The sequence below is a fragment of the Astyanax mexicanus genome, chromosome 6, assembly GCF_023375975.1.
Source record: "Astyanax mexicanus isolate ESR-SI-001 chromosome 6, AstMex3_surface, whole genome shotgun sequence".
NCBI lineage: Eukaryota > Metazoa > Chordata > Actinopteri > Characiformes > Acestrorhamphidae > Astyanax > Astyanax mexicanus.
Window position 1 is genome coordinate 27441038 of NC_064413.1, and position 18030 is coordinate 27459067.

An 18030-nucleotide genomic window follows, 5' to 3' on the forward strand; every position below is an offset into this window, starting at 1 on the left:
TCTGACATTGACAGTAAGTGACATTGCCTTTACAAGCCTTAAGCCCTTCATAGGTTTTGTAGGGGAATTCAAAAGCAGTCATGCATGAATACGTGGCAATTAAAGCAGTTAAACTTTATTGCACTTGTGCGTGTTTTTATTATACATGTGTCAGCCTTAACCTTTTGGTAAACCTCTTGTTCCAGGAGAGGCCAGTTAAATCCCTCCTTTCGACATTTCTTTATATTCAGATTTCATGCGCTTGGACAAGGTCATGCCTGGATGCTCTAAGTGAACTGCCTTAAACAGCATCAGCAGCCTAGTGTATCAGCTCAGTCGTGAATCATTGCTTAAATACTTAATAGTTAATTGCATATATGTACATATGTACAGATTAGGACTGGACAATATGCCCTATAATAAATATATATATATATATATATATATATATATATATATATATATATATATATATATATATATATATATATATATATATATATATATATATATATATGAAACTATTTTATATCAGATATAAAAATGATTGTATCCTACTTTCCTTACCATCTGAGTGAGATTTGATTCTAAAAATTCACATGCTGGTTGTGTGGAATTTGGTTTCTAAAACCCAACAGACTATATATAATAGGAATATAATAATTACAGGATCAGACTATGACTTTATTTTACTGTTTCTTAAACCCATAATGCAGTGCAATCTACTGTTTAAATATACCATACATTTTACTTAAGGTTTGCAATAAAGTGTCTCGTGTCTGTGCCGAAGCTCCTCTGAGCTCAAACCAGACTCTAAGGTTTCCGAGATGGCCGCGACCAACGCTCGCGAGAACTGCGACCTGCTTTCCGACCTTTAGTTCTAACAGTCCTACAAGGACTACTGGTTTATTCTTTACAAACTAACATACAGACACTCTGGCAGAAGCTGGAAAGAGATCGAATATGTTGGTGAGAGCCAGAAAACGAGAAAGAGAAACTAATCCGCCTGAAACATTTATTACTTAAGGTTTATTACGTGTGTGTGTGTGTGTATGTGGTTTCGTCACGTCTGACGTCAGCCTTTACGGGCGAGAGCACGCTGGCGTCCCTCTGTTTGACTGCCGCTTCTCCCCGCGTCTCTTGTCTTTGCCTGTTTTTTTTTTTTTTTTTTTTTTTTTTTTTTTTTTTTTTTTCCCCCTCTCTCTTCACCCTGAACTCTCGGCTCTAGTGAGCGGCTGTGCGCGGCTGTTTCACCCCGGACTCTCGGCTCTACACGCCGGCCCAGTGAGCGACTGAGCGCGGCTGTTTCACCCCGGACTCTCGGCTCTACACGCCGGCCCAGTGAGCGACTGAGCGCGGCTGTTTCACCCCGAACTCTCGGCTCTACACGCCGGCCCAGTGAGCGACTGAGCGCGGCTGTTTCACCCCGGACTCTCGGATCTACTCGCCGGCCCAGTGAGCGACTGAGCGCGGCTGTTTCACCCCGAACTCTCGGCTCTACACGCCGGCCCAGTGAGCGGCTGAGCGCGACTGTTTCACCCCGGACTCTCGGATCTACTCGCCGGCCCAGTGAGCGGCTGAGCGCGACTGTTTCACCCCGGACTCTCGGATCTACTCGCCGGCCAAGTGAGCGGCTGAGCGCGACTGTTTCACCCCGGACTCTCGGATCTACTCGCCGGCCCAGTGAGCGGCTGAGCGCGACTGTTTCACCCCGGACTCTCGGATCTACTCGCCGGCCCAGTGAGCGACTGAGCGCGGCTGTTTCACCCCGGACTCTCGGATCTACACGCCGGCCCAGTGAGCGACTGAGCGCGGCTGTTTTCACTCCGGACTCTTGGATCTACTCGCCGGCCCAGTGAGCGGCTGAGCGCGACTGTTTCACCCCGGACTCTCGGCTATTTACGTCGGCTCAGTGAAGCTACTGAGCGCGGCTGTTCTTACCCCGGTCTCTCGGTTCTACACGCCCAGTCAGTAAGTGACCGTTCACTACATACCCAGCAATGCTGCCTTTATTTATGTGGGCTCTGCTATCTTGGGCTCCAGCTCTCCCTGGCCCTCTTTTCACTCAATGTTTCACTGAGACTTGCTATAGTCTGCAGTCCTTTTCCTATTCTCCCACTGATTTACGTAAATTTAATAACTCCTACCGCTTATCAAAAGCTGTTTCTGTGACTGCCTGTAAAGCTGGCATACTACCTCACCGTCGATATGTCCATCGGGGCTCGAGACGGCATCGTAACAGAACTCTCCACTATTCTGCTGGGACTAACATTTGCTCATTCTGGACTACCTCTCGCCCAGTACAACAAGCTGTGTCTTGTGCTGCTAACCCATTTAACTTAAGCACTTTACCTTCTGCTAACAATGGTACTGCTGTTGCACTGCTTAATGTTCGCTCCCTTTCTAACAAAGCACTTGTGCTCCAGGAGTCTATATTAGACAACTCTATCGATATACTTTTTATAACCGAAACCTGGCAGCAAACTGGTGATTATTATTCTCTGAATCAGGCTACCCCCCCTAATTATAAGTACATCTGTAAACCTCGTTCCTCTGGTAGAGGCGGTGGTCTTGCGGTTATTTTTAACAACAAGATCACTGTTACTGAAGTAAGCATTACATCTGCTAATTCCTTTGAATGTCTCACTATTAAATTACCTGGCTCTGTCACTGCAATACTAGTCTATCGTCCACCCAAACCTAATCCATTATTCCTGCCCGAGCTGTCTGAACTGCTCACTCTTGCTGGCACAATTTCTGCCCGCTTGTTGCTGGTCGGTGACTTTAATATCCATGTTTCAACCCATGACTGCAAAGCTGCCTCTGATTTTCTGTCTGTCCTCGAGTGCTTCTCTTTTACACAACATGTACACTTTCCCACACATGACAAAGGTCGGACCCTTGACTTAGTCTGTACCTCCTCGCTGCCTGTTCTCAACCCTCACTCTCTATTGTTTCCACTCTCTGATCATAAACTTATCCTGTTTACTGTCCCTCTGATCTTCCCCCGCCGCTCCACCAAAAAATGTATCTCTTTCCGTAAGACTCAGTCTATTGATCCTTCTTTTCTTAATCAATCTATTTCTTCCATCTTTCCTGTTACCTCTGCCCCATCCTCTCCTGAATCACATGCACTGCTGCTAAATTCTGCCCTTAATGAATCCCTGAATATACTAGCCCCCCTGAAAACAAAAATGGTGACCTTTCCTACCTACTCCCCCTGGTATACTGCAGATCTACGTAGCATGAAACAGGTTGGTCGTCAGCTAGAACGTCTCTTCAAAAAAACAAAACTTACTGTTCACGCGAATGCATATAAGCAACATCTGTCTGCATATAGAGATGCTGTTAGTGCTGCTAAGACAACCTACTTTTCTGACCTCATTAACAGTCAGCATAGAACAAACTCTCGGCACCTCTTCTCAACAGTTGATAAGCTATTTAAAAGTCCAGACAGCACTCTTGTACCCTCTCCAGCCCTTTGTAACACTTTCCTACACTTCTTCGACTCCAAAATAGCAAATATTCATAGATCCCTGATCTCTGCTTCTTCTGGACCCCCCTCTCACTCCTCTCATACTACCAACCTCTCTCATTTTAACATTTCTTCCGCCTCTCTTGCTGCCTTTAACAGTATTGACTCTTCCTTTATCGCTAATATTGTAATGTCTTCTAAGACCACAACCTGTGCTCTAGATCCACTCCCCACCAACTTAACTAAAGCCTGCGTACCTGCCTTGCTCCCCCACCTCACTGTTCTCATCAATCAATCACTTCTCCTTGGTCAGGTTCCATCTGTTTACAAAACGGCTGCAGTCACTCCTATACTAAAGAAACCTGGTCTCGACCCTTCTGACCTCAACAACTATCGCCCTATTTCCAATCTCCCCTTCCTGTCTAAAGTCCTTGAAAGAACTGTGGCCTGCCAATTGCAACATTATCTTGAATCACAAAACCTATTTGAACCCTTTCAATCTGGTTTCCGACCCTTCCACAGTACTGAAACGGCATTGGTCAAGGTTATTAACGATTTACTGGTAGCTGCTGATGCTGGTGCTCTAAACATTCTTTTGCTACTAGATTTAAGTGCTGCATTTGACACAATTAACCACTCTATCCTTCTATCTCGACTCTGTGAACTTGGCATCGTTGGCACTGCCCTGGACTGGTTCTCATCTTACCTAACTGACAGAAAACAATTTATTTCATTGGCTGGCTATTCCTCCCATACCTCTGTGATTAAACACGGAGTACCACAAGGATCAGTCCTTGGACCTCTCCTGTTCATCATCTATATCCTTCCTCTTGGGCCTCTGTTGCGTCACTTTAACCTAGACTTCCACTGTTATGCGGACGACACCCAAATTTATCTTAGCACTAGTTCTATCAATAACCCACCCACTACTCATTTAGAAAGCTGTCTCTCTGCGATCCAGAACTGGATGAAGGACAATTTTCTCATGCTAAACAGTAATAAGACCGAGCTCATCCTAATCAGCACTAAAGCAGTCCTCAATCAAACTCCTACTCTCTCTCTCAACTTTGGCGGTACAGTAATCTCTCCCTCTACCCAAGTCCGAAATTTGGGCGTTCTTCTAGATTCCACTCTCTCTTTTACAGCTCACATCAACTCTGTGGTGAAAACTGCATTCTTTCATCTGCGCAGAATAGCTAAAATTCGACGATCCCTTACTCAGTCCACTGCTGAAATACTCCTTCATGCTTTTATTTCCAGCAGACTAGATTACTGTAACTCCTTGCTTGCTGGCATTAGTTCTTCCTCTATCCATAAACTCCAGATGGTACAAAACGCAGCTGCCCGTTTACTCACTCACACTCGCACCCATGAACACATTACACCTGTTCTCCAAAATCTTCACTGGCTCCCTGTTAAATACAGGATTCAATTCAAGATTCTCTTACTTACCTATAAGGCATTAAATAATCTTGCACCTCCTTATCTGTCAAACCTCCTTCTTCCTTACAGACCATCTCGATCCCTTAGGTCTGCTACTGCTGGACTTCTTAAAGTCCCAGCCTCTAAACTCTGTGGCTTTGGTGATCGGGCTTTTTCCAGACTTGCTCCTCAACTATGGAATTCTCTCCCATCTGTGGTCAAACAATCCTCCTCTCTTTCCTTGTTCAAATCTACACTCAAGACTCACCTCTTTTCTCTTGCCTACGGCCTTCCCTCTGTTTAATGTACTATACCACTTATCCCTGCTGTCTGTTCTCGTACTATGTTGATTGTCTGTCACCACTTGTTGTGTAATGTTTCTATTTGTTTTCACAAATGATGACTGTAAGCGTCTTTGGGTTTTAGAAAAGCGCTATATAAAAATAAAGTATTATTATTATTATTACGCTCTACAACTGTAGGGGGAGCCTACGAGCACAAAATCTCAATCCTACCTAGTGGAGCTTGAAGAATTATACTTATATAAGTTGTATCATATTGTATATCAGACATACCCCTGACCCCTAGTATACATGGTAAATACATTTACCACATGTTTTGGTGAAACCAGAATGGGTTGTGGAGTGTTTTAAATGGACGAAAGTGAAAGATTTCGGATTATGCTTTCAGGCTGGTGCAGGTCTGCCTTCAGTTCTGAGACCTGCTGTTATCTTCATAAGTGCTGTGGCTCTGGTATTACCAGATAATTTGGTATGTGCTATTAGCCTGAAATGAAGTTCTTTTGGATCGCAGCAATCTGGCCGGAGCTCGAAGGGGAAATATTGAAATCCTGAAAGCTAGGGGTCTAAGCTTTTCTGAGGAGCTGGGCAGATTTCTGTAACATCTCTTAACCTGATCCTTTTACCAGCAGTCATAGGAGCTAAAGAGAACAGTGCTTAAAGAGGAGACAGTCAGCATCAGTACTCTACAGGTTTTCTCCAAGTAGATTATCAGTAGGGCTGGGTATCTTTTTTTTTTAAATTTGTCTGTTTGTACCGATACGGTACTTTGAATTGGTACCGATACCCAAACAGTACTTTTTTGATACCTTTTTTCTAAATTGTAACCAAAAATACAAATTTTTTTTTCTGTGCATATTGCTTTATGAATTCCAGTTTAAAGATTTTTTTTTATATCAGCCTTACATTGACAAAATTAAATTAAATTAGTGGTAATTTAATGTATTATAATTTAGATTTTGTTGTTTTAATGCTGCTAGTCCCCTGTATTTTTAAGAAAGTGGCAGTAATAGTGTAGTGTGGTTTAGGTCAGCCAGACCAGAGTTTTTTTTACTGTATTTTAACATCTCAAGAGAGTGAGAGAGAGGGACCGATCAAGTGATAGAAAGACAGTGCGAGTTATCCAGAGAGAGAGAGGGAGAAACAGCACGATTTAGCAAGAGGGCCAGCAATCGACTGAGATTTTAGTACAGCAGTGCTGTGTTGACAATTTGATTGATCACCAATTTGAATTATTACAGCGAAAATGCAAAGTATCAGAATGAGACACCACATTTTTATTTTTTTATTTTTTAGTACTCATTAGTTCAGAGACATTTCGATCTGTGCCTTCTTGGTATTGAAGTTCAATATTCAGTCCTAGTTATCTGTTCCTAGGTGATAGACTGGATTATAGATGATTTGGTTGGTGAGTGGTATTGGGTGATACTAATTACCCACACATTTATGTATTGGTAACATATTTCAAAGTCATTTTTATTTGAAAATTGCTATTGTGTCAAGGGATCTGAACTTGCAGTCCTTTTAAACACAATTTTCCTGATTCCTGCTTTAAATAACAAATGTATACACACACACACTCATCATTACAAAAAAAATAGTTGCACATGGAAAGAACTGTCTGATTCCACATTTTGACTGATATGGGCAATAATTATTGATCTACTCACATAAAAGTAGTGGGTACCTTGGAAATGGAGCAGGTGTAACGTGCCAGATCAGAATCTTAAAATCTAGTTGTAAAGGTTCATAATGGTGTCCTGTGATAATTAAACCATACAATTCCTGCAGTTTTTGCAGTAAGGTCTTGTTACTCTTGTTAGCGTTTCAAATATGATCCCATACATTTTCAATTGAGGATGGGTCTGGCAATGCTGCTGGCCATGGCCATTTCTTTAAGGCAAGCTCCTAAGATGGTAGCAGTATGCGGACAAGCATTGTCCTGTTGGAATAAAGCACTGGAGTTTGCATTCGGAAAAGACTTGCAGATTGAAGGATTTGATTACTGTTTGTCTGTAAAGTAGGCATAATGAAACTTATGTATAAGCAAGGGCAGGACTTTTTTAACCCCTCTCTGCTATAGGCCAACTGCTATTGTTGCCCAGAAACTGTGTTCTGTTTTATTTCTTGGTGAAATGCTTCAGCAGATGACGAGCAGGGAAAAACTGTGAAATATTAAGAGAACTGGTGATATGGATCTGATTTCCTGGAATCTCTGAGGAGACAGTGACAGACTCCTCATGGAGAACCAGCAGGCAGGTATCATTAGTAGGGCTGCAGCTATCGATTATTTTTGTAATCGAGTACTCTACTGAAAAATCGATTTGATTAATCGAGTAATCGGATAAAACATTTTTTTTTGTTAAAGAGCAATTAAAAAGGCATTTCACTTAATAATGAATGACCAATTGGTTTCCTTGTTTAGATAAGTTATATTTTTAAAATCACAACATACATTTCCAAATTGCAAATACAAATAAAAAAACCACAATAAAGAAATAAATACCACAATTACAAAAATACATTTAATTACATTACTTTCAATTTTGGATTTCTTGTAAGTATCAAATATAGGGTATTAATCAATAAAAAAAGGCATAAACATCGTCTTTGTGTTGTGCATCTTAGCTTCTGAACAGCAGAGACGTTGTCAGTTCTGCCAGTGTTGGATCAGTGTGCTGCATTCTTTTACCACCAAGCCACTTCTCCAAAATATATCAGGACCTGTGGAATAATTGTGAAACAGAAGTATTACAAATGTGGGTTTTTTCTTTATTTGTATGTTGGACTACTTGGGTCTAATTACATCACTAAGACTAATAAGTCTAATAATAAAGTCATGGCCGTGCATTTATGAACGCATTGGGGCACATTAGGCACTAGTAGTAATTCATATATTATCCAATAATATTTTATCCATTAAATAAGAGACACACACTTCCTTATATGAACAACACAGTGTTCATACACAGTTTCTGTCTCACTGGTCAAATGTACTCTTAGATGAAGAAATCATGCATTTAGTTTTCAGCCAAAGTAACTTCAGTGTAGCTAACTTTAACATTATTATTGTTTATATTCTGAACTCCACAGCGCTGTGTTTACTGTTTCGATAAAGCATGTATTCATTCGAAAACTTGTCTCTGTTCTAATAAACTATAAGTAATAGACAGTGTTTCTATTAATAAGCACTCCACGGCGCTGCTGTTATGTTATTAAGGCATATTAATGTTAATCTCATTGATTTATTATAAGTTATGTTTACCTGCTCTCTCGGCTGTCCTCAGCTCAGATGGTGCAGCATTAAAACGCGCTGTTTTGGGAGGCAAGGACGCGCTGCACTGAATACATGTCACCGTTCCAACCTAAAATGCTTTTATTCCTTTAAAACCGCTGTTTTCTCTCGCCGCTTCCATTTTTGCCGCTGCTCAAACCTCCGTCTCCTTCTTCCCGGGTGAGAGTGACGTAACGCTGAGCGCGTTGTCAAAATAAAAGTCTCGGAAATACCGCGCGCTGAGTTTATTAATTAAATAAACGATTACTCGAGGCACAGAAAATTAATCGATCAATTTTTTGAATCGAGTTACTCTATTTACTCGAGTAATCGTTTCACCCCTAATCATTAGCATGTTAGAGGAAAAACTTTCAGACACTAGCAGCTAGGCTATCTGATGCTGATTGGAAGCAATCAGGGAAGTGTGATGAGGTTCTATTTCTTTTCCATGTTTTTGTTTTATATTATATATATATATATATATATTCTTTCTTTTTCTAGTAAGGGGCCTGATCCCCTTTGGAAATGGGCAGATTCAGAGCTGAAGCCATTATCAGCGTAACTCCTTTAGTCTGATCCTTCCGTTTCAGCCTCTTAAAGATTTGCCCTTAATAGCATCTCTTCTTTTCCTCTGCTTCTTCTTTTCCTTCTCATTTTCCTTCCTCTTCTTTTTTTCCACTTTCCCATCTCCTTATCCCTATTTCTTCATTCTTTCTTCATTATAGTCTTACAGACATGAAATGACTTGATTCATATATTATATGTAGATGGTCATTCTGCTCTCTCATTCTGCCATATGACCACTAATAATGGTTCACTTTAGTATTGTATGTATAGTAATGTGCATATATCATGCTTATCTTTTTAATCAGTCTGCTGAACATAAAGGAGCAATTTGTAGTTTGTAGGATAATTACAAACTGTAGTCCTTCTTTTTCTCTGCATACTTTATTATCCATACCTTTACCCTGTTCTTCACTGGTAAGCACCCCACAAGACCACCAAAGATCAGGTTTTATTTGACTGGCTCCAGTGATATTGACATGGTGGTGGTGTGTGTTGTGCTGGTTGGATGGTTCAGATGCAGCAGTGCTGCTGGAGTTTTAAACACTGTGTCCACTCACTGCCCACGGAATTAGACAAAAGTTTCTGTTGCTGCACAGTTTGTTTGGTCAGGCTCTTATATATTTTTTTAATTTCGACAATATATATTGCGATATTAAACAACGCAGGACCCGTGACATTACCATCCTTGCCCCCACCTGCATGCTGTCTCGCGTCAGAGATCCAGACCGACCGAGAGCTGAGCCAGTGCTTTAGAGTCTGCCAATCACTTAAAACCCAAGGAAAACAGCAAAACAACAACAATCAGGCATTTAAATGGCCTTTTAAAAGGTAAATATAAGCGTTTGTCTGGGATTAAGAGCATGATTTTGGCTGTTACTGAAAATATCTGCGCAAAACTGTGCTGGACTGAGGTGCACAGCTTTCAACACGTCCATTTACAAGCACGTGCCCAACCATGTGGATGGAGGTCATGCTGTTGCCTCGTGTTTACACTCAACCCAGCTCCCCCTCCCCGCCACGTATCTCAGGCAGCAGCAGCCTCTCACTCACACAGACACAGAGACAGCGCTGCTCACTCAGAAAATAACAACGCTGTGCATCTTCTTCTTGTGTCATGAAATGAAAAACATTGCAACATGACATGTTTGATTCAATTGCCTTAGGTGACATTGCATGTCCTGCGTTGTGACTATTACGTATGCGCACATTGCGATTACTATGCTTAAACAATATGTCGTGCAGCCCTATCATGCTCTAGTCCTTCATCAGTGGTCACAAGATGCTTCCCACAGGAAGCTGCTGTCTAAATATTTCTGATATGTTCTCAGTTTGGCAGTAACACTGTCGTGTTTAAAAACTCAAGCAGCACTGCTGTGTCTGATCCACTCAATATGTCTAATTTGGAGTCTGTATGTATATTTTATAATACAGCCTCTTTATTTAGTCTTCATTTATATTTAAAGACTTCATATGCAGGTGTAAACACTTGCTGCTTGACAGGAGCAGCCATTGTGTTGCAAGTAAAAACTGCCGCATTTTGATAAGCATCCGCATTAGTTGGCTATCCTCATGTTTCTCAGGGTTGGCTTAGTCAGAGGTGTTAGATCTGACTGCAGATACCTTGGAGCATCCCAGTGGTGTTGCATTGCATTTCCCTGCATTTCTAAGGCCGTGTTGTGTAAATGAGGCAGCTATGAATGCCTTCACAAGCTCCTAGCACCCCATTAATCCCATCCCAGCCTAGTCTGCTTTATAAATCTGCTCCCATCCCTGCCAATGTCTCTGCTGTCAGCTTGCATAACAAGCACAGCACAGTGCAGTGACCCAAGCGCTCAGTCGTTTGAGGTCAGAAGGAGTTGATGGGAACCTCTCACTTAAGGCCTGCAGGATGGCCCAAAGGCCTGGTGTCTTATTGCTTTGATGCTTGATTGTTATCTCCAGGTGCGATGTTGAATGTAAACAAAGCATTATGGCAATGGTGCATTATGGCAGCGCAATCTCGCCTCTCACAACAGTCCGTTTTTTTGCCGATAGCATTCTGTTGTGTTTTTAAAGGTGGAAACATAACCGAACTGATCTGTTTGACAGGTTTATCACAGATAGTGTTGATACTGTTTTGCTTGTCAGTTTATTCACTTTGCACAGTTCTCTTAGTATGGAAATAGAAGGAATTCTTCAACCATTTTTTTACATTTTAGGAGAGAATACCAAGCAATTGCTCATTATTGATTAATGAGAGTATTTAAGTAGAAATGCTAACATGCAGAAATGAGTGAAAAGCTAGTAGCTTTCCTTAAAATGTCATAGCCTTTAATATCTCACCTATTTACCTTTTCTGCATTTTCTGCATTCTGTCTCTTGCCAGGACACTTTAAGCCTAGCGTAGAAATCCAGGCTGTTTTTATGTTGCTCACTGTGTTTCTGTCCGAGTTTTGATGGCTTGATCAGTGACTTGTATAGAGAACTATTGTGTACGCTAATATAATTAAGTGGTCATTAAAAAGAATAAGAAAAAGAATTTAAAAAGAGATTATCTGGCTTAGTGTTGGGCAGTATACTGGTTCATACGGTATACCGGAGGGGAATTTTTCACATACAAGAGCAGCACAAGAGATAAAACTCCCTAAAACTCTGGATATAAGGAAGTAATTATAGCCCTTTTAAATAAATAAGTAAATAAATAAATAAGTATTTATTTATTTACTTATTTATTTATTTATTTGTATCTTAAAGGATAATTTTAATGCACTCTAAACTGACTTAATTGTTAAACTGGAGAATTTTAATACAGTAATGCCTCTAATGGCTTCAAAAAAACATTGTAAATTGATATTAAACTTGTCTTAATTATGCAACAGAGCTTTTGAAAAATATCTCTTTTAAATACTTAAACATTGAGTACTTTTGCTCCATTTATAGTGTTTTTGGAAAAATAGTGTATATTTAAAAAGGAAGCTGTGTTAAAGTTGTTGGTGTATCTCTTTTTAAGGTCTGTTGTTTACATTCTTCAACTGTTTTTCTGCTAATGAAGTCTGATTTCGTCATATATTTTGTGGGACAAAGTAAACCCAATAGTAATCAATGCCTTAATTTAAACCTTAAACCTTATATATATATATTTTTTTTGTGTGTGTGTATGTATATATATATATATATATATATATATATATATATATATATATATATATATGTATACATATATATATATGTATGTATGTATGTATATATACACACTCCCTAACAGTTGAGTAAGTCACAAACCTATGTAAAAGCCCAGTCGTGCAAAAAAAAAATATAAATAAATAAAATTAAAATGCAGTGATGTACTGTGAAACCATCAGAATCTTGAAAAATACAGTGATATATATTTTTGGTCATACCCCCCGGCACTAATCTGTATTTTAGTGGGAGTAGCTATCTCTGTATTCTACTCGATTTTGTGGCACAGTTTAACTGTCTGTAGCTTATTGCGTTTTATACCTCCGTAGTCCGCTCCTGGCATTAAGCAGTTTGCCATCTAATTCATGCATATTAGATACATTAGGATACGCCAAAATGTTTTTTTTTTTTTTTTTGTTACAAAAATGCTGAGGGGTCAACAAATTTGGGTGCTTCCTACACCAAACAGCTTTAAACCATGTCTTTAGCTAAGGCTGCAGTGTTCGATGCATCAGTTGTTGACCACAGTACTCTTGAACAGTCGTATTAAAGTCGTTATTCGTTTGGAATGAGTTACAAGTCATGTCTGAAGTTTGTTTGTATGTGAGTTAAGCGCAACATGGACTTGATTTGCTAACTCAAGTGCCCATATACTGTAACCCAAATCCCTATATGTACTGTAACCTACATGTTCAGTAGCACTCAGCATGTTTCTCATGTAACTTTACGGAAATTCTGTCTTTCCAAGAAGGGCATAGGATCTAGCCAATGGGTGGTCTAGATAATTGTTTGATTTGAATGTTCTGGCCTTTGTAATATGCATACATATTTCACCACCATCCCATTTGGATCGTACCTGAGACAGGTGACAAGGTAGACACAGTTGTTTTAAAGCCAGTGAGGCTTGCATTATTTAAGCGTGGCGTTGTCCTCCCAACAGTCAGTCGCCATTCAGACTCTGATCAATAATTTACTCTAAAAATAAAAGAACACAGTGTCTGCTGCTGAATCGGTCTGTCAGCAGTTCTGCTTTTATAGCTGTAACGGAGCTTTTATTCTGTTGTCTTGTGCAAGTTAACCCACTGCTCTTTCCCTTTTTCACCATTTCGCTTACCTGGGGCGTAGTGATCAGAAGTGTGTGGTGCAGTGGGAATATTTTTTAAGAACGCTTGTTATTCCAGGCCGCTGCCAGACAGTGCTGTCTGTTCGGGGAGCCTCCCGTCCCCGCAGCTCTGCGGTGGAGAGCTCCCGGCCGACAGGCGGATGCAATAATAAGTCTCGTTTTTTGCATCAGCATGCGGGCTAGGAGGCGAAATGCTCTAATGCTCTGCGGAGACGCTCGGCCGTCCCCCAGAGGAGCGGGCTTGCGCGGAAGCCACTTAAGCAGACTCTGGGGCGACGCTTTGGCTGGCTCAAAACAGGGCTCATTGTTCCTAGCCTCTGCCATTACGAGAGGACCGCCTTCTGCATAATGCACAGGCTTCCTGACACACGCTGAGCTCTAATGTGCCTCCGTGCCGCCTGCAGTGACACAGCAGATCAGGAGCCGGCGTTTGAGACGCTGCCCGTCGTCTGCAGCACCCGGGGGCATCTGCCCAGCATGCAGAACGAGGGGATGCTGATATTAGAGTTAGCCTGAGTGAACACCAGTGACCCCTCAACCGAGCACATACAGCTGTATATACTGTACATGTGTGTATGTATGTATACATACGTCCACTTACATACACACATACACACACACATTTCCACCCTGATGACCCACACTACAGCAGATGTCTGGAGAGATCAGATGGAGATCCCTTGAACCTGGTTCAGTTCTGCAGGGGTTCTTCTGCATGCTGCGATGACCATTTGTGTGTGTGTGTGTGTGTGTGTGTGTTCTCATAGGGTTCTGTCTCATCCATTTCATATGAGAATATCTCTCCACATCTTCCTTTCCCACACCTGTATAATTGGTGAGGTGTTATCTTGTGAGACCTCCAGTGAGTTTGAGTTCTAGTTTCTCATGGCAAATAGATGGTATTTGAGATTGAGCAAGGTCTAATGTTGGGTTCCAAATGGATTGGAAACTTTTTGTTTTTATTCGAGTGTTTCAGGCATTTAACAGTCCTCAATCCACAATCTCATGTGTACGGGAATATGTCAAATAAGGAATCACAACATTTAAACTGTCCTTTCAAAAAGAAGTTACATATCCCTAATCAGTGCTGGAAACCCTATAGACATATCCAGCATGTCAGGACAAGGTGAAAGTATGGGACATGATGCTAGTTCTTGTCCTATGATTTTTGGCATGCCAGTATATAAGTCTCTGGGTAAAAGCTTCAGTTAAATACCATAACTTAATAGAAGATTTATTTTAAACACATTGCGGATGGTCCATTTTAGAGCGCTAAGTGTTCCAGTGGTCTAAAACACTGCCGCTACGATCGAGAAAATCCTGGGTTTAAACCCTGGTCATGCAGCTTGCAATCAGCTGCCCTAGGTCAGAGAGAGCACAATTGGCCTTGCTCTCTCTGGGTGGGTAGATGGTGCTTTTTCCAGTCATCCCTTCTAGGGTGATGTCAATCAGCACAAGACGTCTGTGAGCTGAAGTATCGGAGCAGAGTCGCTGCGCTTTCCTCCGAATCGGCAATGCTGCATCAGCAGCAGTTTGAAAAGAGGAGGTGTTTGGTTTCACATGTGTCGGAGGAGGCATGTGCTAGTCTTCACCTTCCCTGTGTTGTGGTATCACTAGTGACCGGGGATATACTGCAGACTAGCAGGTTGAATGGGTGGGACAATCGGCCTACCTAAATTGTGGAGAAAATGGGAGTAAATTAAAAATAAATATTGAAAAGAAAAACAGAAACAAAAAAGAAAACAAAGGCAAAAATAAAGATAAATTTTTGGAATTGTTATGACAGTGTTAATATTATGGAGTTAAACATTTATATGTTAGAAATACACTTTTGCAGGTTCATTATGTGCTAGATAAACATTGTCTGATGCATGAATATGTTGTCCAGTTTTATTTTTCTGCTCTATATTTTATGTGTATATATATATATGTACATGTGTATATATATATATATATATATATATAATATGGTGTATATATATATGTATATATGTATGTATATGTATGTGTATGTGTATATATATATATATATATATATATGTATATATATATGTATATATATATGTATATATGTATGTGTATATATATACGTATATATGTATATATGTATGTATATGTATGTGTATGTGTATATATATATATATATATATATATATATATATATATATATATGTATGTATATGTATGTGTATGTATATATATAAGTTAAATAATAAATATCCATTGCCAATCTTATATTCATTTCTTTATTTTGATTTTATTTGCTTAAGAAGAAAAAGTGATTGCTATTAGGCACAGAATATACTTTTTTTAATAGTTTAACAACACTAATTTTAAAGCAACTGTAGAAGATACTATATATACATAGTACATATTGCACCACACTAAATGTGCCTGGATCCAAACATCCTGTGGGTATCCTTGACATAAATGGACTTGGCCATGTTTAGATTTCTGCATGTTAATGAATCATATCTCCTCAGGCTATCCTCTGCTTGGTCTACTGCATAATATTAGACTAGATCTGATCTGAGCCTGCAGAGGTTTCCCCTATTCTGTGCTGTATATTCTTGAAAATCTTCACCCTTTCTCCTCTTTTTCTCAGTCCAAAAATCATGGTTTTCCCCTCCAAGCAATTTAGTCTATAAGCAGCAAATTCTTGAGCTGCTAAAATATCTCCCTCTCCAATATTTCATTTTTTTTTCCTGGCACTCTCAAAGATTTGTGCCTGTAAATCCGTGAGAGCTTTCGGTGCATGTTTCTTCCTTTCAGAAGTGTCTGCTGCTGTGTAGCCCTGGAGAGAGCTGATGGAGTGGCTCTAGTCTACAGAGAACGCTACGCTGACAACATGAAACACTACATGCTGCACGGTGCTGCTCTACTTGAAGACCGTTTTTTTTCACAGTCGTTGCCCAGAGCTCTTTTTCGGGTTTCTCCTGTCTTCAAGCATGCGGGATCACTTCTGTAAAACACTGCCGAGCCGTGGAGGGGTGGGCGGCTCTGGAGACATCCCATCATCACTCACTTCTCAGCCATTGAGACTGCTTTTTGCACCTTTCTCTCTCTCTCTCTCTCTCTCTCTCTCTCTTGCTGTGTTGTTGGTGATGTATGTTAATGCTAATTGGTGACATGTTTACATGAGTTGCTGCTATTGGTAGCTTCTGTTCCATCCGCAATGTTTAAGACATAATGTTTTTTTCCCCCCCTTTATACTCTGTAGTTTTAGATTTGTTTAAAAAAGTAAAAAATAAAATTGGATTAAATTTGTTTTTGTTTATGCGTGCAATTAGATCCGACATGCACATCAGTTATGGCTGGAGCTCAAGTAATGACTAATATTTTTAATAAAGGTAATAAAGATATTATATCAATAGTTCTCTCAAAATCTCTTTTCATATCTAAACAAAGTGTGTAACTATAGCTGAAATATCCCCAAAATAAACATAATATTGTTGAATCAAAAATCAAATTGGAACTCAAATCAAATTGTGACTTTGTGTATCAGAATTGAATTGGTATTCGGTATATCAATGATGATACCCAGCCCAACAATCCACATGTGGTTAAAGATTTAGATTTATTTTTTACGTTTTATAAACACATACAGTTCTGTAAAAAAAAAATAAAAATAAGAGCCACTTAAAATTATGAGTTTCTTTGATTTTACCAAATTGAAAGACAAAGGAATATAATCACGAGGAATGGATAGATGATCACAAGCCGTCAGACCAAGAGGAACTGCTTGAATTTTTGCTCCAGGAGTGGCATAAATTTATCCAAAAGCAGTGTGTAAGACTGGTGGAGGTAAACATGCCAAGATGCATGAAAACTGTGATTTAAAAACCAGGGCATTTCTCATTTTCTGCAAATAAATGCTCTAAATTACATTTTTTTATTCAGAATTTAGGAGAAATGTTGTTCGTAGTTTATAGAGTAAAATAACAATGTTTATTTTACTCAAACTTATACCTATAAATAGCAACATCAGAGAAACCGACTCAGAAACTAATGTCTTAATTTTTTACAGAGCTGTATGTTTTAGTTAAATTTTGTAGAGCAAATTTTCATATTCCCTCATTTCAAGACACATTGAAATATTTGGGATATTGGGCTTCTCTGCTGTTTGTGGTTTCTCAGGTGTGTTTAATTATTTAATATTTTAAAATATGTAACATTTTTTCTGGCAAAGTAAGGACCTGCTGAGAGTCAGTAAAAGTCAAAGAAAGAGTGTACTTATGTTTGTTTTTTTAAGTGGCATCACCATAATATTTGGCACATGGCACTGGACATTATAGGCAAAAACAATATTTGGCAGTATGTGACCATACATCTTTATCACAAAATTATTTTACCTTTTTTAAAATCAATAAGCAGTTGTATTTAAGTGATGGACCCTGCATTCTTTTTTTTTTTTTTTTTTTTTTTAAATACAAACTGCTCAGGTCGCTTATTTGGCTCTGAGTTCTCCTCCAGGTTGCTTTCCTATTGTTGACTGTATGGGGCAAAAATGGAGTTCAAATGTAGTGGTATGTTTTGAGTCGACTGTGTGGAAATGTCTTAAGCAACATTTTTACCCTAACCTCACTGTCTTGTAATGGGGAGAGTAGTGCTGCAAATCTGGTTACTCTGGGCTTGGCACGCTGCTAACTGCACTGTGCATCTCTGGTGAAGTGAACAGAAAACACTCTGTAATGATGCATATCTAAAGTTACATCTGTGTAAAATCTCGGGT

At 39.8% G+C, this 18030-nt stretch overlaps 1 protein-coding gene and 1 long non-coding RNA gene across 3 annotated transcripts in view; one reads left to right on the forward strand and one right to left on the reverse strand.

Moving 5' to 3' along the window:
* Window positions 1-18030, forward strand: part of cdkal1 (CDK5 regulatory subunit associated protein 1-like 1) — a 472290-nt gene that overhangs the window by 129650 nt on the left and 324610 nt on the right. The window lies entirely within an intron of this gene.
* Window positions 7588-8771, reverse strand: LOC125802453 (uncharacterized). Its single transcript, XR_007439590.1, has 2 exons — window positions 8441-8771; window positions 7588-7899 (listed from the first exon to the last, which is right to left on the reverse strand). It is a non-coding gene; the product is annotated as an uncharacterized LOC125802453 (long non-coding RNA).